Below are 24,821 nucleotides of genomic sequence, written 5' to 3'. Positions count from 1 at the left end.
GAAGACATCACATCAACAATAACAGAATAACGGAGGAATTCGATTAAATTTTTCTGAGTATTTTTTTGGTGTAAAGATAGTCCTCTATTAAACGAGCGAATTAGTTTTTTTTATTAGTGTCGGTCTGTTTGTTCACCCCATAACAAAAAATAATAATAATAATAAATAAATTTAATTTACCTGATCACTTTTAATAGTAGGTTAACTTTTAAAGAGTGCTGCACTCCCTACTTTACCTGGAGTGCACTAGCTTTCGCCCTATCTATTTGACTCTCTGATTTGCTATCTATCTATTCTATTATATAAAAATCGAATTTCTGCACTTAATGATGCAGACGTAGCATACTTTTGAGAATATTTCTCGATTTATTTATTTTAACGCATTAAATACAAATTATTACGATAAACTAATTATATCAACTAATTGATTTGATTAGATATTTACATATTACATAATTTATTATAATTTATATAAATTTGATTTAGTAGTATTTTTTAATTTATTTTTTTAATATTCTGTTAATATTTTTTTAATTTATTTCGTTTAATTTATTAAACCAAATTTATTGTGTGTACTAATTTATTAATTTAATTAATGAGAAAATGTCACTCCCCTCCCCTGCGAGATGCTAAAATGTCACTCCCCTCCCCTCTATTTTATAAATATATATTTTCCTCCCTTCTAACTTTTAAAAAACCTCCTCTTTAATCCATTTTAAATTTTTTGTGTTAATAATGTTAACTTTATCCATTTTTTATGAAAAAAATAAATTATTTTTGAAAAAATATCCATTAACAAAAATTTTATTTTTTTATCATTAAATTTTGCTTACCAAAATATCCTTTAATAAATTATTCTTTTATTAATTAAATTGTATTTTTAACGAAATATTTTCAAAAAAATTAATAATTAAATTATTTTTTTCTAAGATACCTATTTTTCAATAATTTTTTAATTATTAAATTATGATTTTACTAAAATTTTTGTTAACAATTATTTTTATATTTACTATTAATTTTTTTATATTAATATATATTATTTTAATATTAAATAAAAAAATCTTACCACTGGTAATATGTATAACAATTAATATTTATTGATATTGAAAAATAATCTTACTAAAATTTTTTATTTAATGTTAAAATAATATATAGATATCGAAAAATTAATAGTAAAATATAAACAAATTGTTAACAAAAATTTTGGTAAAATTATAATTTAATAATTAAAAAATTATTAAAGGGTATTTAAAAAATAACATAATTATTAAATTTTTTAAAAATACAATTTAATCAATAAAAAAATAATTTATTAAAGAATATTTTATTAAGCAAAATTTAATAATAAAAAATAAAATTTTTGCTAATGAATATTTTTTTAAAAAATAATTTTTTTTCTTAAAAAATGGATAAAGTTAACATTAGTTAACACAAAAAGTTTAAAATGGATTAAAAATGAGGTTTTTTAAAAGTTAGAAGGGAGGAAAATGTACATTTATAAAATAGAGGGGAGGGGAGTGTCATTTTAGCATCTCACATGGAGGGGAGTGAAATTTTCTCTTAATTAATTTATTAGTCATTAAAATAATAAATCTATGAATAAAATAGGCAATAGAGATATTTTTAACTAATAATTAAATCAAATCAAATCAAATCAAATCAAATTATATATATTGAGCCAAACTCAAATAATGTGAATTAAGATGATTTCTTGCCTATTCAAATTAAATGCAATAAATACAAATTAATTTTGTTAGATAATCATAGTCGTCTGATCTACTATATATAGATGGCCATACAAAAATATAAGAATCGTGATTTTTATCGCAAATGCTATTTCAACTCTTCTTTTCTGTTTTTTTTCTTTATGTATATTTTTTATGTATAAATGTACCCAAAATGAAAAATTAAAGTGCGAATGATATTTTATTAATTGTTTGTTTGATGAATATATCTCAATTTAAGCATTCTACAACTGTGGATGGAAGTTTACCTGTAGTAATTTAAGGTGAACAATATATTTTTTTATAGTATTAGATAGAAGAATATTTGTTAAAATGAATATACTCATTGTAATGTATTTTTTTTTCAATTATTAGACTTTTATGTCAGTCGCGTAAATTTTTTGAAGACACAAGATAATAAAATAGGTTGACTTTAATATTATTAGAAGCTAAATTTAATGGTTCAAATAAGCACTACTAATTATATTAATAAAGTAATTTTATAATACTAATATAATTTACATATTAATTTTTTAAGCAAATTCATTTGAAAATGTAAAAATTTGACTCAAATACGCTAAAATTTTAAAGGTAGTATAGAATTTTACAACAAAATTAATATTCATTAAGGAAATAAATTTATATATGGCTCTTTCCTAATTATAAATAATAACAAGACTTATGAAAAAATATTAATGTCATCATTCTTATTAACTAAATCATAATATTAGGTAGTTGATAGTTTCATAAGCGAAAATTATTAAGTAATTACGTACAAACTAGCAACGAACAAGCAATAAGGATTCATAAAAAAAATCAGGTTTCTATTTTATAATTAAAAAAAATCAGGTTTCTATTATATATTACCAATTTTATAATTAAAATATGTCACATATCATATTCTCATCTATTCAATTTATTATCTATTTTATTATATAAAAATCAGATTTCTGCACTTAATAATGGAGTTGACGTGACATACTTTTGAGAGTGTTTAGCAATTTATTTCTTTTAACTCATTAAATACAATTTGTGATGATAAATTAACTATATCAACTAATTGATTTTATTAGATATTTAAGTATCACATAATATTATAATTTATATCAATTTGATTTAATAGTATTTTTTAATTTATTTCTTTTAATGTTCTGTTAATATTTTTTAATTTATTAAACTAAATTAATTATACTAATTATCTGTATTAATTAATTAATTAGATTAATTTATTAATTATTAAAATAATAAATCTATGAATAAAATAGGCCCTCCAAATATTTTTTACAAATAATCAAATCAAATCAAATCAAATATATTGAGCTAAATTCAAATCATGTGAATTAAGGACTAAATTAAAATAAGATAATTTTTTACCTATTTAAATTGAATACAATAAATATAAATTAATTTTGTTAGATAATCATAGTCTTCTGATCTTTTATATATAGATAGCCACACAAAATTATAAGAATCATCATTTTTATCGTTTTTACTATTTTAACTCTTCTTTTTTTTATGTATAAATATATTTAAAATGAGAAGGTATGGATGAGTGTTTCATTAATTGTTTGTTTGACAAATATTATAGTCCGAAAATGTCTCAATTTAAGCATTTTACCGCTGCTGATGAAAGTTAAACCCGTAGTAATTCAGGGTGACCATGATATTTTTTATAGTATTACATAGAAAAATATTTCTTATAATGAATATATCCATTGTAATTAATTTTTTTTGTTAATTTGTTATCTTTTACCTAACAAACAATATTCATGTTGAATATATTATTTTTATCAGAAGCAATACATAATTGATTGATAATTCTATATATAAAAGTATTCATGTGGTAACTAAATACCATATTGTTATTTCGCTAAAGTTAATTCTCCTATAATTATGCCAATATATAGCATTATCAGATGAAGATTGATTACATTATATTTATTTCCGACAAGGTGGGTAACCTTTTAGACCTAATCACGGTCGGAGTTGAGAAATGTTAGAAAAGTGCTAATAATACAAATACTTTTATTTTTAATATCCAATAATAAATATATAAATTAAAACTAATATTGTTTCCTACAAAATCATAAAATATATGTTATACTTAAAATATATATATATATATATAATTATAATCTGTATTAACTGTCACTATTTATCAAATACGTCATGACAAATTTGGTTATTAAAAAGGATTAAAATTAACTTAAATATATACAATATTATTCCATGCCTTTTATTTTTATTTTATCATCATAAAAAAATATATATATTATAAGAAAACATTATCTTTTTACCAACGATTCTTCCATTCAATAGTTTCTATAAAGAACATATAGATGCTTTTGTTATTTTCAGTTTTTTGGTAAATATGGACAACGCATAATAATATTGTGTTCGGCAAGAATATATGAGATTTTAAAAAGTTGAAGGATAGGTTTAGTCCATATTCGTAGATAAAGTACAAAGTAGATAAAAAAATAGCTAATGAAAGAAAAAATGGTTAAAGCTTCCTCAATGTTAATAGTCATAATATACCATAGGTGTTCTATAACTTTTTTGGATTTGATTGTTTCTTTATTATTATATGTTGTTCTGTTTAATTTATGCTAAAAAGACTTATGATAATCATCTTATCGTGATAGTGTAAAAGTTGTAGGGGTTATATTTACTTTATATGTTCTTAAATCTCATATCTTTGATGAATATCTGTGATTGAGTAATTATTAAAATAAATTGGTTTAATATCTTTTATTTAAATTATAATGCTGAGCAAATATTTTTTTTCCCAAAGTAAATAATACGATTTTTTCATAAAAACAACGTTTGAATAATTGCGAAATTAGATTATACCACATATAATGATAAATATCTTAGTATTAGATCTACTATAAAACAAACTTCTAAAAATATTATATTGTATTATATAATTTCGTTATATTTTTTCTATTTTCAATCTATGTTATTTGGATTGGCATATTTTTAAAAAGGATTATTCAAATTTTTTTAAATTATTAAATCAAATTCATTATATAACAAATTAATTAGGTTGATCTTCTATATCTTATAATTTAATATAATTTAATTTATATAAATATATGACTTTTACAGTTTTACTATTTATTATAATAAATTCTAGAAATAATTTTTGTAAGTTATAATTTATTCTTTTATCTGCATATTCAACTTTTAAAAATAATTTTTTAATTTTTTATTTATAAATAGATTATTTTCTACTTTAATATATGAATTTTTTATTGCGTAATTCACTTTAACAAAAATAAATTAATTTATAAAAATTTAAATTTAAATATATTATTTATAAAATTATATGAAAATTCAATTATATTAAAATTCAATAGTTTCTTTCAAAACATACTTAAATATATTATCTATTATATACAATCATTAAGATAAACAAACAAATATAAATTGAATATATAATTTAATTTTAATTTAAACTAAAAACTAAATGAATTGTAAAAAAAATCGTAATCAATTTTGTTTTTAATTTTTTTATAAATTTATTTAAAAGTAAAAATCTCTTTGTAACCCCTAATATCGCCGATAAAATTTTTTTTAAGTTTCTATAAAATAAAAAATATATAAGATAACTAATATTTATATAATTTTAAAGTTATTAATCGTAGACTATGGACAAATTTTTAAAAAAATTATGGATCAACATGCAATTTTTTTATATTTTTATTATTTTAAAACATTTTAGACTTATAAATATTTAAGTTATCTATACATCACTTCTCAAAATATTATAATTTCACAAGTTATAATATATGATATTAGTTATTGTTATTCATATGAAAAATGTGACTTATTTGCGTATTGTTTGAATTAAAAGAATTTGTACGCAAATAAAATATTGGAGAAGAAAATGGATAAAAAAATCAATTTTCATTGTTTGGATCAACAAATAAATTGAATGGAAAACAAAAAAGGTATATATGGAGTTCATGTAAATTTTTTCTCTTCAAAGTTGTGAAAAAAAATTGATGGAGAAGTGTAAACATGGATAAAAGTACAGAATTACCCTTTGAATTATAATTTATACTCTTTTTACTTTTTCTTCTATCCAAGAAAAAAAAATTATTCTATTTTCTTTTCATTCATTTTTTTCATCTAAACAACACAAAAAAATATATTTTCTTTCCATTTTTTTCTCTCACTTTCTTTCTTTCCTTTTTTTTCCTCTTATTTTCCATCTTATATCCAAATAATAGCTTAGTGTTTATCCATTTATCTCCTATTAGTATCCTTATAACAAGGATATATGTGACTTTATAAAAAGGGATATATCCTAGATTTTGATTACCTGAGAATTTATTAAGTTGCTGGAATAGCTCCACGTCACGAGCCAACGAATGCTAGCAATAAGGATAATTACAAAAATAGCCGAAACATGTATTTGCAGGAATTACTCGTGTTTTAGGGTTAGATGGGGACCTGGAAAACCCGTAAAAATGGATGAGGACTAAGGGTGGCAAACGGGTTGAAATCCATCAGACCGGCCCGCATTACTTGCCAAAAAAGGCGGGATGGGCTGAAAATTTGAGACCGCCAAATTTAAAAAGTTCGCCTACCCTGTACCACCTAATTCATGGGTTTTGGCGTGTTTCGGTGGGGCGAGGCGGGGCAGACTTCCTTGTCGGGCCAAGCATTTTTTTGTTAGGGCCATTTTTTTACAAATTTCAATGATGTTATTGATCTACAAGAGGATAAAAATGATAATTAAAGATATTATAAGTTATATTTTGGATTATATTTTATATTTGATTGATTATAAATTTGAAGATGTTTAATCATATATTTTGGATAATATTTGTTTTGCTTTGTTTTAAAAAAATTGGTTTATAATTATGTTTATTATATATTTATAATTATAAAGACTTTAATGTTTATGAATTTAGAAATTATAATTTTTTATATCTTTAGAAATTATAAATTTATTGAAATGGTTGTAAAATTATATATATTATTTAATATTTAAATTTATATAAAAAAGAGACATTTGGCGGGTTTGGCTTCGCCAATCTACCAGCCTACCGTTAGGCGGGCGGGGGAAGAATTCAGGACCGCCTCACTAGGCGGGATGGAGCGGTCCAATCTACCAGATGGCAACTTTTTGGGGGGACAGGGCGAGCTTTCCCATTTACCATCCCTAATGAGAACATCGACATAAGTGTCTGTCTCATAAAACCTATTAAATACATGCGGATATAAAATTACTAATTTATCTTAATTTATATATAAATAAATCCTAATTAAATAAATTCATTTCTTGAATTTCATAACCCTAATTCTTGTCTCCAATTTGAATTCTCTCTCTCTCTCTCTCTCTCTCTCTCTCTCTCTCTCTCTCTCTCTCTCTCTCTCTCTCTCTCTCTCTCTCTCTCTCTCTCTCTCTCTCTCTCTCTCTCTCTCTCTCTCTCTCTCTCTCTCTGGGAGCTTGTCACACTCTCCTGAATACCCATTACCATACCTAACTAGCAACGGAGATCCAATATGAGCCGATTTGAAAGAAGACGCATGGACTTCATCTGCATTGGGGCTTTAAGGTAATAAACCTAAGTCGAATTTGGGACCCTAACAATGGGCCTTTAAGATTGATCTTACTTGCATTGAGGTCTCACTAGGCCTAAATATATCTTGAATTAATATTTTGAGTCATTATTATAATAAATACTATATTATTTAATATTATAATACTTAGTATATAAAAATTGGATATATTTACAAAAATTTTTTAATTCAAATTAAAAAAATTAATTATCTTTTTTTTCGTTCTAAATATTATTTACTAATATAACGAAAAAATAAAAATAACAATAATTAATTTCCCTTATTACTTTAACAATCTGATTCGTATCATATATTAAAAATGGAATCACCGCAGCTTTTATCACATTAATATCGTGACTGAACCACGACAATCACCATCCTAATATATTTAACGACATAGATCAAATTTGGATGAGTAATATGGAAATTACGTGCCAAGTGATCTCATGCATGTTTATTTCCAGTTGGTCCAACTTTAAAACTTTATTGAGATCAAGCACAAAACAAATATTGTAAAATGAATATTTCACATAACATGAAATAAACCATCAACTTAATTCTGCAGAAAAATAATTCAATATCTGTCATAGGACATATAGCATAAAATAAACTCCCACTAAACCAAGGCATCACAAATATTGACACCCATCCGAGCAGTGTGCTCATAAAAGACTTTAGAGATCAATCCCTTGGTTAATGGGTCTGTTAGCATATACTCTGTTCCTATACGTTCTATGAAAATCTGTTTTTCTTAACCTTTCTTCTTGACAACTAAGAACTTGATGTATATATGCTTTGATTTTGTCAAGCTCTTATTGTTATTGGAGTATAGTACTGCTGACTTATTGTCACAAAATATCTTTAATAGTCTTTCATTGTCATCTACTATATGAAACTCAGTGACAAAGTTTCGTAACCATATGCCATGAAATCGGAGTCAGAGTACCCAATGATCTCCAAATTTTCTGATCTTTGATAAATAAGCATGTAATCATTTATTCTCTTTAGATAACGCATTACACGTTTTAACAGCTATCTAATGATCCATGCCAAGATTGTTCAAGTATCTACCCAGCACTCCCACTATGAATGATATATTGGGACGTGTGCAGACTTGAGCATACATTAAACTCCCTAGTGTTGATGCATAAGGTTTATCATGCATTGCTGTCCTCTCAAGATTATTTTTGGGACATTGCTTGAGACTAAACTTGTCTCCTTTAGCTACCAGTGTGTCCATTTGTCTACAACTTTTTATGGCATATCTACTTAAAAATTTTTTGATATAGTTCTTTTGTGATAACCCAAGAATATCTTGAGAGCGGTTTCTAAGTATCTCGATTTCAAATACAAAAGAGACATCACCCAGATCTTTCATTTCGAATTTGTTCGATAGAAATTTTTTAGTTTTATGCAACAAGCTTATATCGTTACTAGCAAGTAGAACATCACAACATATAAGACAGAATAAAAGGTATTAACTCCTACTGAACTTGTGGTATACACATTCATCTATAATATTTACCTCAAAACCATATGAGGTAATGACTTGATGAAACTTGTGATACCATTGACGGGAAGCTTGTTTGAGATCATAGATGAATTTTCTCCTTTTTTCTGTTGGATCTCTTTAATGGTATTTCTGATACCATTTATACTGCTTTACTTAGCACCCTATTAAGAATGTACACTGCAGGTTTTAAGGCTTTCTCCCCAAAATGATTCAAGCAAAAAAGAATGACTAATCATATTTCTTCACCATGTCCTTAAGAGTTCGTTTCCTTCGTCCTGCAACACCATTCATGCTAGGTTTACCTGACATGGTGTATTGCAGAACAATACCACACTTCTCTAGAAAAAGAGCAAAAAAGCTCAGAATATTGCTCACCTGAACCGTCATATCTTTCGTAATATTCACCACCACGATCAGATTTGACAGCTTTAATTTTCTTCCTAAGTTAAAGTTCAACTTCAACTTTGAAAAACTTGAAAACATCAAAGGCTTAGGACTTTTCATGAACTAAATATAGATACCCTTAACAAGAGTAATCATCTATGAACGTAACAAAATACCGTTGTCCATTCCAAGAGACAGTAGGGAATGGGCCACATATATCGGTATGTATTAGTTCTAAGACATCTTTAGCTCTCTCGGCACCTAATTTCTTTTTGTTTGTCCTTTTCTCCTTTATGCACTCAATGCATACTTTAAAGTCCGCCAAATTTAAGGGTCCAAAAATTTCATTTGACACAAGCCTCTGAATTCTCTATTTAGAGATGTGACCTAGCCGTTTATGCCATAACGATGCCGAATTCTCATTTAGTTTTCATTTTGTACTTGTTTGCAGTATTATTATAGGAATTCAAATCAAGCCTATATAGATTATCCACCAAACGATCAGAGCAAATATTATTCAAACTATAAAAGAGACTGACTTTATTGTTTTCGAACGAATAAAAATAACCTGATATGTCCAAACAAAAAACAGAAAATAAATTTTGTCTACATGATAGTACATAAAATGTCTCTAATAAATCCAAGTAAAATTCACTCGTGGAACATAATCTAAAGGTTTCTATAGCTTCAACTACAACTATATTGCCGTCTGTCACATAGATGTATCTTTCAGCATCATTTGGTGGTCGGCTCCACAGGCAACCCTGTATAGTAACACTTACATGAGTAGTAGCAGCAGGATCTACCCATCAAGTATCAACAGGTGCATAACTTAAACTTGTCTCAGAACAAATGAAAGTAAGAATCATACCCTTCTTTACACGTGAAGTAGCATATTTTGTAGAATCATTCTTCGTGTGTCCCACCTTCTTACAGAAGAAACAGGTTGAAACTTGATCCTGTTTCTTAGCCTTTTTCTACTGAGAAGGCACATCCGCAGTAGTATCATGCTTTTTTTTATACTGAGAAGATGAAGTCATGTGAGTACTTTCAGTCTTATCTTACTGTAGCCTCTCTTCTTCTTGCACACAGTGAGATATAAGCTCATTTAGGGACCAAGTGTCATTCAGAGTGATATAACTCACTTTGAATTGCCCAAAGTATGCAGGAAGGGAGATCAAAACAAAATGCACGAGTAAATCTTCAGACAACTCTAACTTTAGTGCTTTCAATTTTGAAGCAAGATGAGACATTTCCATAATGTACTCCCTTATGTTCTCTTTACCTTTATACCTCATGGAGACAAGTTTGCTCAAAATGTTACTTGCCTCTGCCTTTTCATTCTTAGCAAAGAATTTTTCAATATCTTTCAGGAACCGTTTGGCATCTTTATCCTCAGTAATTGAGCCCTGAAACGCCTCAGGAATTGAGTGTTTCATGATCATAGTGCTCATTCGATTGGGTCTCTCCACTTCTCTGTTTTAACCTCATTGAGATTTTTTGGAGTGAAAGTGATTTTATCCTCTCGAAGAGCTATATTCAGATCCATACAACCGAGGACAATCTTCACAGTATCCTTCCAAACTTTAAAGTTTGAACCATTCAGTATAGGAATACTGCTAATTTGTGCAGAAATATTGGTAGTTGAAATCATAGTTTCTAGATTAGAACAAAAAACATGCAGTAAACATTAGTTAAATAAAGAAAAAAAATCCATATTGAGATATCTAGAACAACATTAATTTTAAATCTTTGGATAGAAAAATTAACTGTAAATGATACTCTCATTGCAGTAATCAAATATTGTCAAAATTTCTGTCACACATTAAGCCTTTCTTTGGGCCGACTTAATGCGCACATATAAATTTAAACTTTGCAACCTATTTATTACCGCATATATTTTCTATTAATTGGCCAAACAATAACCTTTCTTTGGATCGATTATTGACCGCATAATTAATAGAAAATAAACAAAAGTGTATAATATTTATTATTTGGCCAAATAATAAACTTCCTTTGAGCCAATTATTATTTGCATAAATAATGAACATTATTTTTTATTACTCAAATATTATTAATGTGTACATATAACTTGGCCAAATATAAATCTCCTTTTAGATCGATTAATATTCACATAAATTACATATACAATAATTCTTATATTCCAAAAAAAATTATTAATTAATTTTACACCAAATTAATGACACGCATAATTAAATCTAAAACAATCATAATAATACTTTTACTAACATTTTAGAATAAATCAATTATTATATCAAATTAAAAAAATTGAATACAGTAAAATATATATATGCGCGGCCAATAATATGTATATACACGCAATAATATTAAAGCCATACTAAAGCCATATATACACACAGAGTAGCACACACATAATACACGAATATGTATAAAGAATTGCAATCCAGGGCATTGACATTAAAAAAAATTAATTCTTGTTTTCGTGCATCAGTACTAGTTATATATGACGCACACATACACATATATATTTTGATTAAAAGAATAATAAAAAATTGATATTTTTATGATTAAATTATGAATAATTCTGATACTATTTGTTAGAATAAATTATTTTATTAATTTAAATTATCCATATTGAATCACTAAAAATATATTATATTGTAAAAGTGTACTTTCATTCATATAAATCAGAAAATAGGAATCAGAAATTAATAGAAGGATTGTCTCAGTCTTGTAGTTCTTTCGATCTTCCTTAATTAAAACTTCTGTGTTTCTAATAGGGCTGAATTAGGTCTCTTCTGATAGGAAAAGAGCAATAAAGGTGGCTTTTGGTATATTGGGGACCGAAACCCTGAAAGACTATTTATATTTGAATATGTCACCTTTTAAACTCTAAAACCCAAATAAAATAGTATCTAAAGTCCAAAAGATATTAAATTTAAAATCCAAAAGATAATTATCTAAAGAACAAAAGATAGTATCTAGTTTTATTCTCATTTAATTCCAAATTAAAAGTAATTATAACTTATTCAATTTAGCATTTATAACAATAATGAGATCACAATTATATAAGCCAATGAATTTGAAATAGCATAATTTGTGATTATAATTAATATAGTATTGTCCACAAATAAATTAAGAAATTAAAATAATTTCCTAACACTTCAAAGAGTCACGATTTATATATCATTGCCCACGCGTAATGCCGTGGCTAAATAAGAATAATCAAATCAAAAAGTATAATTCTACCATACTTCATTCGTAACTAATTTGAGCAGGTCGAATTTTTTAATCACAACTTTTTTTCGTGGCTAACATCGGGTTATCTAATCACACTATTTTCATGACTATCTCGCATTAATTTTTCACATATAATCCGTAGCTAATTTGTGCTAATTTACTCTAATTAAATAGTTTTATTAAATTAAAATTATATTTATATATATAACATTAATAAAAAATCAAACTTTTAAATATATAATATTTAACATTTTCCATAAAAATTACTAATAAGGATTAATAATAAATAAATAAATAAATAAATAAATAAATAATAAGACAAGTCTAAATTTGTATATAATAAAAAATAAAAAAATTAACATAAATAAAAAAATTTTAACATCTTCTAGAGTAAATATATTTAAAATTTCAATTATTACTTACTAAATACACCAATTAAATATTTAACATATCACTGGATATACTAGACACTTCATCACCATATTTTAATAACAAAAATTTGTGTAGAATTGTCAACTAAATTTTAATTTTTTTATATCCATAACTTTTTTTCTAAAGTTTCAACCAGCTTGTCTAAATTTATCACATGTTGCTGAGATAGGTTGCTGGATATTCTACCAGTTACAACCCAAAAATACATTTAGACTTTGCCAAAACCTATTGGATATACAACACTACTAAAACCACGAGCACGCCCAACATTTTCAGCACCAAAATTTTTTTCAATTTACAGCGTTGCTCTACGGGCCACTACACCCAGAAACCGTACCAATAAGTTTGCGACATTATCTCGATCTTGTCCATTGCCATCAAGTTCCATCATGACTTTTTTTCATCCTTTTTCAAATGTCAAACATGAATTGCCGTCATTTTGCACGTTGTAGTTTGTCCCGTAGAAGTGTGTACAACCAAATGCAAAATTGAATAAAAGAAATAAACCAAATATTAAAACTTAAAAAATTTCGTAAAAAAATTGAAATTGCATATACCTTTGATATTCACAACTAAAGGGTCGTTATAATCTTTTCTAGTAGGTGCAATTGGTTGAGACTTATTTTATTCAAACCTTTCTTAAATTTTTCATTGTTATTGACATTTTGTAGTTGTCGTAGTTCTGCTAAAAGGATCTCTCCTAAATTATTACGTTTTTGTTTCACAAGAAAATCTGCTAAAAAAATCAATAAATAACACCAAAATGAAGAAAGAAAAAGTTGATATTTTAAGTTTGGAGAATACTATATCATATGATAAGGCTCATATAATATACGTGGTTAAAGAAAGTGCTTTCAGGTACTGCAGAAAGTAGGAGTTAGACAACACCATAAATAGAAGTAGTGAGAAGTTATGCTGGACTTTTTCGTGGTTACTTTAACTTTCTGCCAAAAGCTACCTTAAAAATTAAGCGAACTTTAAAATTTTAAATCTTAAAAATTCAGCTTGGTCGTTGTTGTTTAGGTGGTCTTTTAACTTTCTTTAATCTTAAAAGTATTTCTCCCTATTCTACTGTTTATTATTTACTAAATATACTTTAAATTATTTTATTTTAATACAATAGTTATTTATTTATTTTTTTAATAGTCAAATACGATTAAAATTAAAATTTAAATTTAAATTTTGAGCCTGTATTATTTTTATGTTTAATTTTTATAATAATAATAATAATAATAATAAATAACCAAAAAACTACTTTATGACCCTCACAATCCCTCATTTTATGCGGTACAGTTGATGATTCAAACAATGTATTATTGTTTAATTATTTATCTATTATACACAAAACAATATAATAAGAGTTATACATTAAGTCAATTTTGTAAATATTTTTATCTGAAAAATTTAATGTTTAATAAATTTTGATTATTAAGTTAGTTACTAAAATTTTATTTCGTTAGACAAATTAATTATCACATAAAATTGTTATAAGAAATTTTACAAATCAATTTTTTGTTACTTAATAAAATTACAAAATTTTACATGAGTGAATAATTACTCATAAATTAATTAGTATTAATTTTCTTATAACTAAAAATAGTTGTAAAATAATTAATTAATGGTATATACTAATTAAATAATAGTATTTATCCATATCCAAACCAATTCGGGGTTGACGTTATATCTCAGAACTACTAGGTCAAAGTCTGTTAAACTAAACTAATGAGAAAGATCTGTGATATACCTCTGTAGTGGTCCCATGAATTTCATAATCAAAACGGATGCATTTCTCAAGGATAAATAGCAGACGAAAATGATCTAAACAAAAAGAACATACAAGTCATAAAATAGAGCTCTCCAAATTTAAGTATTATAATTTTGAGATTGTAAACTGACTTAAGTATTGGAGTTCTTTTTGCAGGTTCTCCCCATTGTTCGGACGAAAGAGGAACTCGTGGTGCAGCGCGTAAGAGGAGAACGTTGCTAGTGCTCTTCTAGCTGCGGATGATTTATATCTCGAAGTCTAGTTCCAGACCAGAACATTTGACGCCCACCATGGGGCTAGAATTAAATAACCCCATTGTGATCTTTTAATATTGTTTTGCAGAACCGTGGCTGATGTTGCCGTGCCTCAACCAGCTCTCCTAACTCAAGACAAACTAGTAACCATGAACGCCGCTCTTCAGGCTGAAGTTAAAAAGATGGCAGACTTACTAGCCAAAAATGACAAGCTCAATGTTGGGGATTCTAAGAATGCACTTTCAAATGATGTACGATCCTGGGAGGCAGACCCCCAAGAGATTACTCCTCCGAAGGAAAAACTGACAATATCCAACCCCTTTTTGAAGAATATTGTGAAGTTCTAGATGCTAAAGAATTTTGTATTGCCTACCACGTTGAAGTCGTATGAAGGGTTCGGAGACCCTCGTATCCATCTTACTAAGTTCTAATCAATGATGTTCTTTAACGGTGCTTCTGATCCTATATTTTATCGATCATTTTCAACTTTCTTAGATGGTGTTGCTTTACTTTGGTTTTTCAAGTTGCATGCAGGTTCAATCTCTTGCTTTAAGGAATTGGCCAGATCCTTCATTGAATATTTCACTACCTCAAAGATATACGTACACAGATCCGACTACCTCAGTACTATCAAATAAGGACAACATGAGAGTTTCAAAGACTACATAACACGATTTGCTAAAGCAACTATGAAAATCCCGGACCTCAGCCCCGAGGTCCATTTGCATGCACTCAAAAGTGGCATCTGCCCTGGAAAGTTTCAAGAAACTATAGCTGTGACTAAGCCAAAGACATTGGTAGAATTTAGAGAAAAAGTCTCGGGTCAAATGGAGATTAAAGAACTTCAAGAAGCTCAGTGCATGGAGAAACAACAATCCCACCGAGATGAAGAAAGGCAGCCTAGGTCCCAGACCAACAAAGAACTAAAAAAACCTTTCAAATTGACACCGAAGTTCAACACCTACACAAAATTCAACACAAAGAGAGAAAACATAATCAAAGAAATCTTTCATAATAAACTAATAAAGCCACCAAGTAAGGCGAAAACTTATCAGGACCAAAAATACGTAGACAAACCAAACACTGCGCATTTCATCAGAAGTTTGGGTGTACGACTAATGAATGTGTAGTAGCCAAAGATCTCCTGTAATGACTAGCACGGTAGAGACTGTTAGACAAATACGTCAACAACCGAATACAATGAAATTCATCAACCTCGGAAGCCACAGATCATCAGACACTAAACTCAGAAAAGGACCAGTGGCAGAATGCTAGTCAACCTCATCCACCAAGAAAGGTCATGAACTACATATCGGGAGGATTCGCATGTGCCGGTGACACAAGTTCGTCCAAAAAAAGGAGCTACTGGACTATGCTGACACTACAAGATGGCCCAACATCACAAACATCTACCTTCCTCATCCTGAAAATCACGTTTTATGTGAGTAATAAGAATAGAGAAGGAGAAAAAGAAAGAAACATATGTATGAGATTATGTGAGTAGGAGATAAAGAAAATGCGTGAAGTGAATATTGATTTATATAGTAAATATAAGAATGATTGATGAGTACGAAAGGAGAAGAAAAGGAATTAACTTTTAATTAAATTTATATTTATTAAAGAGAATTAACATTAACATTAAAAGCAATAGTGTAATCTACATAAAAATAAAGGATTAGAGAATATGAAAAGTTAAAGTTAAAAAAATTATATAATATTATATGAAGATAGGTTATTATGATGAGTAGATAAAAAATATATTAAGAATCTTATGCTAAATATAAAGATAGAAGATTATACTCAAATTATGTGAATTTACCGCTCAAATTGATGTGGCATAATAATAAAAAGTTAAAAAATTAATAATATATCTAAAGACTATCTTAAACTCTATTTTAATACATTTCTAATAGATAAATAGATAGATATAGTCTATCTTAAGAAAACCTAATAAATATAATTTAAAATTTAATGCTTGTATAGTTAAAAATAAATTACTAAGTACTAAAAATGTTACTTTATCGATGAAGATTGCAAAGGAATTCTTTACGTGGTTGTACAATAAAAAGATTAATATACTAATTTAAGGTGAATTTTATAGTATTTATTATTTAGCGTTTAAATTTTATCTAATTTATTTTTTATAATAAATTTTAAATAATTAAAAATAATTAATTTTAATATTTTTTAAATTAAATATTAATTTTAATATTTTTTAACAAATTAGACGCCACTTTTTAAGTAGCATACCACTTATCCTAATTTAAAGACATGGCAATATGCTAATATGTTATATTGATGAATGTAGCATTCAATGAGATCTCAAAGTCTCTTTTATTTACTATTTTAATCCACACCAAATCTTAAGATCAGATGTGCATCTACAATATATAAGATTCAAAACTTTTGAAAAATTCTATTTTAAACAAATCATATATTTATTTACAATTTATTTTAAAAAAATTATTTTATTAAAAATAATTTAAGATAATCTTTATTAATTAAATTTGAAATAAATTAAGATTTTTTTCTAAATTTTATACTTTTGGATTATTTTTCTATTTATGATTTAAAGTTTTAGAAATTCAAAATTTGGGCTATTTAAATTAAGATTTTATCTAAATCTACGATTATTGAGTTTTTTATATATTTAAATTGTAAAGTTGGTAACGGTGAAATTATCAGGATTTTTATATGATTTGGACTAAATAATTAATATTTTAAAATATTGATATTAGTGTTTTGAAAAAATAAGGGATTTAATTATATTATTTCTAATTATTTGATTTGGACATTTTATTGAAAATAATTTATAAAATTGATGAGCAAATAGTATTTTTTATATACAATTAGTGTTAGATTTAAATTAGGTTTCAATTTTTATATTATCCCTACTTTTATTTGAAATTACCAAACTACCCCTAACCTTAATTTTCAAAATAACGAAATCCTAACCTAGCGACCCGTTACCCGACCCGGTTCCCTTTTCCCCCACTCCTAGTAGCCGTCAAAAATCCCCTTCCCCAAACTCAGCAGCAACGCACACAAGGTTTCCTTTTGTGAAAGAAGAAAAGAAGAAAGAAGGGGGGAGCTGTGAAAGGGACTACCGGCCTGAGAAGAGAAAAAAGGGATGGCGCCGGCGGGTGTCACGGCCACCGCGCCGCCGCATTGCGCCAGAGAGGGTGAGAGAGCGAGGAACCGACAAGAGAGGGAAGAGAGTCACGCTGGAAAAAGAGAGGGAGGAGCTACGCTGTGACCGCGTCCAGCCCTCATCACTAGCCACGCTTCACCACCATTGTTCACAAAGAGGAGAGAGAGGGACGTTGGGATAGAGAGCAACACCGAGAGGTAACTGCTGCTGCCGGTGAGTTGTCGTCGCTGTGATACGTCCAGATCGCCACCACCGTCGTCGCGTCACGTCGCCGTTAGCACCAGCGCCGAGGAGGCCGTGCGAAGAGGAGAGACGCACGAAGGAGAGCGGGATCTGAGGCCGAGCTGAGGTCCAACCACCGCGTCGGAGCCCTTTCACGTCACCAGCATTGCCATCACCTCTAGTCCGCCGCGGCGCCGTGCTGCGGCGAAGCTATCACTACCGTTCTTGTCACCGTCAAGTCTCGATTAGCACCCTCAAAGCTCCGGCCATCACCTTCATTGAGGAAGCTCACCGGAGTTGCTAGAGGCTGCCGCCGCTCTGTCTGGTTCTGGGTTGGGTCGCACCGCTGTGCCTGGCCGCCGAAAAATGCTACTGCTGTCGCCGAAAAACTCTGCCGGTAAGGGTTTTGAATTTGATTTCCATTCGTTTAAGATTCCGGAAGCTTTATCGTCTCTATATGTGGGTTTCAGTCACCATTGCCGAAGTCCGGGTCGCCGCTGCCACTTGAGGTGGCTACCGGTCTGTCGCCGAACCAGTTTCAGAGACCGCCGCTGTTTCGGTTCAGTCATTCCTTCTTCGTTCATTAAGCGTTTTCGATTTGAAAGCCCTTTAGATTATTGTTCTGATAATTTAGGCTGAGGTGTTGTGGCACTATCAGTCGTAGGGTTGTGTATCGATGCTTGCATGACGTGCTCGGAGTTTGCGGTTGCTTCGTTTCGCCAGTTCAGTAAGTATTTATGTTTCAGAAAGTTTCGCGTTAGTATTCTGTTGTGTTTAGTTAATGAATGTGAGTTTGGATAACGTGGGGTCGAGTCCTGATTATTGTATGTTGCGATTAGGAAGAGCTTGAAGTATTTTCTGAAACTTTGATTTATTAAAATTGAAACACTTTTCGAGCATTTGGTAACAGACTTAAGAATGAAACTGAAATTGGTTTTCGGTTTAAAAATGATTTGGTTTTGGTTTAAACTCTATTCTATTTATTCAACTCAAGAAGTTAAAGTTTCGGAAGGTTTTCAAGGAATTTAAGAAATGAGTTAGGTTATTCTCCCCTGAAGTCTTGAGACTCTGCTGAGGAATTCTACGACCAAATCTTGATTTAGAAATGAATGATTTTGAGTCTTTTAAAGAGATTTTGAATTTGGCATGATTTTGTGATTGCTTGGAAGTGTTGGAAAGACGTGGAAAGTAACTCCGTTTTGAAAAGTGATTCTTGAATTAAATACCATTGTTATTTAAAATTAAATGGGTCAAGAATGATTTTGAAGTAAGATATTGAGCCTGATTGATGTGTTGAAAACTGTTTCCTAAAAAACCACTGAACTAATGTTTTATATTGATATTATGAGACGTTATGCGTTCGGCAGGGGCCGAGGTTGGATCCCGCCTGTCAAGGTAGCAGCGGCGACGTAAGGACGATGGTTCATCCTGCTTGCGCTTAGATGCGAGGTCGGTGGCAATAGATCCCGCTTGCATCCTTTCGGATCATCAGAGCGTACAGCTGCAAAACCCTGGATAGTGATCCAAGCACTATATCTCGGGAGTTCCCACACTATGATTCCGAAGGGCAACATCTCCATGGGAATGTGTCGGGTTGGCAGTTGAACCAACAATGTGATATCACAGCCAGTAGGGCAAGCATTCATCATTTGCATTTATGTGACATTGCTTGGGTGTGCATATTGTAATTTGTTTACTTATGTGAATACTTATGTTAATTGCTAACTGTTAAAATTGTTGTAATTGCTATGGATGGTGTTTGAACTACATTATTTGTGATTGTGTTTGATTGGTTGGTTTGTGATGAATTGATTGATGATTGAGTTGTTTGGGCCGGGGACCGTGTTGGATTAGATGGGCTTGAGGCCGTGATTGGTATATTGAGTTCTATTTTGTATAAAGTATCTGACCGGTTCAGCATAGACTTAATGAACCTATGTTTTGAACAGGATGGTCATTTATACCGCGTAGGTAACTGCTTTCATGGTTGTGGTCTAGCAAAGTATGAAAAATCAAACTCTTACAACATAGACTTAGTGGAACCTATGTTTGGGACATGTTGGTCATTCATACTATCTAGGAAAAACTTTTCAGATTTTACAAGAAAGTAAAAAGGTTCTATTTTAAATCATTTGAGAAATTTACCAAGTCTTCAAAAAAAAAAAAGAATTTTCTGGATTTCGAATGTGTACCCAAGGTTTTTGGAAAGACTCGTAAGACGAGCAATGATCACTGTACTCTAAGAATAGTTTTTATTTTATGTATCTTGTTATAGTAATTTCTGTAATCCTATAGTAAGAAAAAACGAAGACGACGTTCTCACTCCCCTACAGGTTATCCCTTTTCAGGATATGGACGACGAAACTTCAGAAGAGTTATATTCTTTTTTTTTTTCTGTATATTCATTATTTTTGTATTATCTTAACTTTTATTTTTCCCTCGCCTTTGTCTTTATTGAGTTGTAAGAGGGATAGGAGATTGTGATATGTATGTTTGTAAGCTAGTGTTATATATATATATATACTAAGTATTGTATCTGGTTTGTATGTACATGTATGCTTATATTTTCACGCAAAAGTGTTTATGAAAGGTTATGCGGTTTTAAGTGTTAAGTAGGCTCATATTTTAGCATTATATATCCTAAGAGTTGTCGTAATACTCGAGCAATCAAAGTGGCGTAGTCGGAAGCATGACATTTTGATAGCTAGGTGTTACACAATACATATATTGAGAATACATAGATGATTCAACTGTTTTATGGTGAACGAAATCTGCTCCGTGGTATAGTAGCTTTGGAAAATGGATATACTATTTATTCATAGGACTATGCTACGTGTACACCAAAATCAACTACCAAAGTCAGCTACCAGTATAAAATATATGTTAGAATATAAATATATATTGAAAATAAATTAAACCATACATATATTTATACACAAATACATTGGTGACTGGTTTTAGTGGCTGATTTTTGTGTACAAATAGCACTTTTTTATTGATATATATATGTATACATAACATTGGTAGTAGAACTTCAAAAGTCTGACTTGTTTAAAAGAGTTGTTTACTTAGACGACGTTTCTAACTTGCTTGGGCGCGAAGGGTAAACGATGTCGTTTACGCATCATTCAGTGTGGTAGGGCCATCTCACACTTCATGTATCTAGTCATCACTGGAAAGAATCAAGGGACCACATTGGTGCCTGGACTTAAATCTAGAAGACCAGTATAGGTAATTTTAAATTTCGAGGACCAAAATGAATAATCCCGTAAATCTGAGTAACCAAAATAGAAATTTAATATTTACATAACTATATATAGTTAGGGGAATACCGTGCAACTTATCCACATTTGAGTCGCCATGGAAGGGATATTCATGTCATGATCGCCGCTGTTAGAAATACATAGATTTATTTCTCCATTTTTAAGTAAAAGAAAAAAGAAAATAACAAACAAGTTCCTTTGTGCTATCTCCCGTGGATTTCGACTATTCGAGCATACAGCGAACACTTACCTGTATATCAGCGAACGATAGCCTTTTCTGCTGAGCTTTGCATGATATGGAAAGCTGCTAGGGATATCCTCCTTGTTGGGTATATTATAGGTGCAGCGTTGCCATTTCTTTTTTGTTCCCTGAAACACAAATGGAGACAATCCCTTTCAAGTTATAGTTGTTATATTAACCATGAATTTCAAGAAACATTTTTGATGTGTTTCAGTTATACCTTTGTATGTTTAGCGCATTCCGTACTTTGTCATCATTGGCCCAATAACTACTAAGGAAGTATCCATAAGTCTGATTTTGGAAAGGAGAAGAACAGAAGTCAAAACAAAAAGAATTTGATAATAGCACAAAGGAAACATATCTTATTCAACAAGGCATGTCACATGTGGATTACCCGGCAGTTCAAGGGTGATAATCTGAGACGAGTGTTGCTGACAAACTTCAAAGGATAGTTTTCGGTTATAGATCGCCTCCAAGAAGCCTTCAATGGTTTAGGTGAACCAAATTCACATGAGGGTTCCAAAATATGGGCTTTATTGAGTCCTGATGTCATCTGCAGAAAAGTACAATGGTTTCTAACTAGAAATTGAACATAAAAAGATTTAACAATAACAATAGATGATTGATACCTCATCAAAGGACTTGAGATCTCTTGAACATAATGCACTTCTAGTGTCTACTTTTATATATTCTTCGCTACAATTTGTTTGCAGTGACTGTTTCATTGAGTAAATTGCAGACATCATTTAGTATTTGCATTTTATTTTTGCAATACCAATTTAAAGAAAAACTTTACAAGTGAACTTAACTACCTGGTATAGTTCATCAGAAATTAGTCCCATTCCATGAGCAAATGGGATTTGATAGTTTTTTTCTCAACTCGGGTTGTTGCAGCATTCCCCAGAAGGTTCCCCTGAAGAAAAAGATTTCTCATGGTAAACTTAATTAATCACATAGAAGAATCATTTTATATATATAGAAAATACATAATTCTTTTTAAAGTTAGCCAACTCTGGAGATATTCAAATTCCACATGGAAGAAGCTCTTAAAGAAGATCAAAAGCATTATTAAGATTGCTTTAGATTGTGGTGTATTTAAGACAACCTTTAAAAAAGTTCAAAAAAATGATTAAAAATGAAACCTGAAGATTTATCCAAGGTTGGACTCCTTCTTCATTTTCTGTAAACAAGGCAATAGAGAGTAGAATTAAACTGTGTCTAAGTTACTTTAGATCTCATTTATCACACACATACATTACTCAAATAGTTGTCTATAACTAGGCATTAGATCAATGAGTTTTATACCTCGTGAAATTTCATCAACAATTATTGGAATAGGAATACCGGAGTATGAATCGCCTCCAACGAAAAATTCATTTGAGAAAAATTGTGGATGCTCAGTTAGCCACTGCAAAGATTTTTAACAAGATTATAAAAGTTTACTTTAGTAGACATAAAGGGAACCATCTGTGAATATGCAGTAAAAACACCATAAAGTTGTAGGGATATACCTTCCTAAGAAATTGATGAGTTTGGTTAACTAGCAATGAGTCGCTTCGCGCTGTGACAGATTCTGATCTGGCATATGTGAAGCCTGTATTAACAGGTAAATCTACAAATATAATGCTACTTGTCTACAACGAAACAAAATTGCAATAATTAGCAGTGAATGACCATCAAAGATGTAAAAATTACTGAAAGAAAAATCTAAAAGGATTTGATAAAATAAACAAAATGAATGCCAAACTATATATTCAGCAAATAAATGCAGATAATCCACACCTTTGTCCATGAGTATGGCCTGTAGACCAAATTAGGCAAGCTCCCATTATATTCCTCATTTTGAAATCCAAGTGGTCCTAAAATGCAACACCTCAAATACATTATTAAACACATAAATTCAGCTATGTATTATATGCAATCCTTGTCATAGTCTCATAGATATTACAATCTTCTCAGAAGATACTAAAGGCTCAGATAGAAACAAATTTTCTTTTTGCCTCTTTCCTTATTACTCACCTAATTTTGACTGAGACTATGCAAAAGACTAAAAGCATGAAAATTTCAGATAGGAGTAACCGTGTGAGTGTGTTACCAATTTCAAGACAAGGCCAGAGAAAGCAGAGCATCCAGGACCACCGGTGAGCCACAACATGAGAGGATCCACCTTAGGATTGTTCTCTGACTCGACGAAATAGTAGAAAGCCTGCACATCTTCATTTTCACCCACTCCTATATACCTGATTAATTTGAGACATGCATGCGTGCAAAGTTAGTTGTTAAGTACATGATCCAAATCCCATAAATTAAAAAAACCATAGGCTACAGCATAAAGTGTAACAGACCCAGTTTCAAGAACAAAAGGAAGGGGTCCCTGGAACCCTGGAAGGAACTTCACTATGCTGCCACAGTTTGCAAGTTGAGATGAAATCTGTAGTAGTAACAAAAGAAGGAGAAGTAGGACCCCATGATTATCACTATAACAATTTGAGCTTAGTAGTGTAGCTATTCTCACTGAACTGTGTCTTCTTTCTCTAAGCATATTCATGTTTTTAATTTAAGCCTCTTAGTTCTTGCTATCTCCAAGATGGTCATCAACTTAGTAAAGAGTGCTGACATTTCCTTTTTATCGTTTTTCCCTTAAAAGTTATCTACCATAAAAAAATAAAGGTAACGAATGTCAGTGGCCTATTGGCGGTGGAATCTTTGTGGTGGGACTTTAGGATGGATAGATGATGATCATGAAAACGGCTTTCTATTTCTTCCGTTTGTTTGCATCATAGGGCAGAATTTATCAAAATAAAAAATTAGACTAATGTATAGTAAAGACCAAAGAGATCACGTGTTTTATCTTATGCCTATGATCATGAAAACGGCATTCTATTTCTTCCGTTTGTCATTAATTATTAATTATAATGATTTAAAATAGTTAATTAAAAATTATTTATAGTATATGTATATCAAAAAAGCTCTACATCCATGTAAAAATTACATGGATGGTATCCAAGCAACTTTTACTCCACGTCCCACTCCCCTATTTGTTTTACACGCGCCTCTTCTTCAATCTAATTAA

At 29.7% G+C, this 24,821-nt stretch overlaps 1 long non-coding RNA gene and 1 pseudogene across 1 annotated transcript; one reads left to right on the top strand and one right to left on the bottom strand.

Moving 5' to 3' along the window:
- The first annotated feature begins 17,836 nt into the window (after positions 1 to 17,836).
- Positions 17,837 to 20,781, top strand: LOC112791019 (uncharacterized). The gene is made up of 4 exons (XR_003197055.3): positions 17,837 to 18,641; positions 18,715 to 18,971; positions 19,612 to 19,873; positions 20,578 to 20,781. It is a non-coding gene; the product is annotated as an uncharacterized lncRNA (long non-coding RNA).
- A 136-nt stretch (positions 20,782 to 20,917) lies between these two features.
- Positions 20,918 to 24,344, bottom strand: LOC112791018 (serine carboxypeptidase-like 19; annotated as a pseudogene).
- Between the last annotated feature and the right edge of the window lie 477 nt (positions 24,345 to 24,821).

Source organism: Arachis hypogaea, chromosome 3 (genome assembly GCF_003086295.3).
Source record: "Arachis hypogaea cultivar Tifrunner chromosome 3, arahy.Tifrunner.gnm2.J5K5, whole genome shotgun sequence".
Classification (NCBI taxonomy): Eukaryota; Viridiplantae; Streptophyta; class Magnoliopsida; order Fabales; family Fabaceae; genus Arachis; species Arachis hypogaea.
This window is presented reverse-complemented; position numbering and strand designations above follow the sequence as displayed.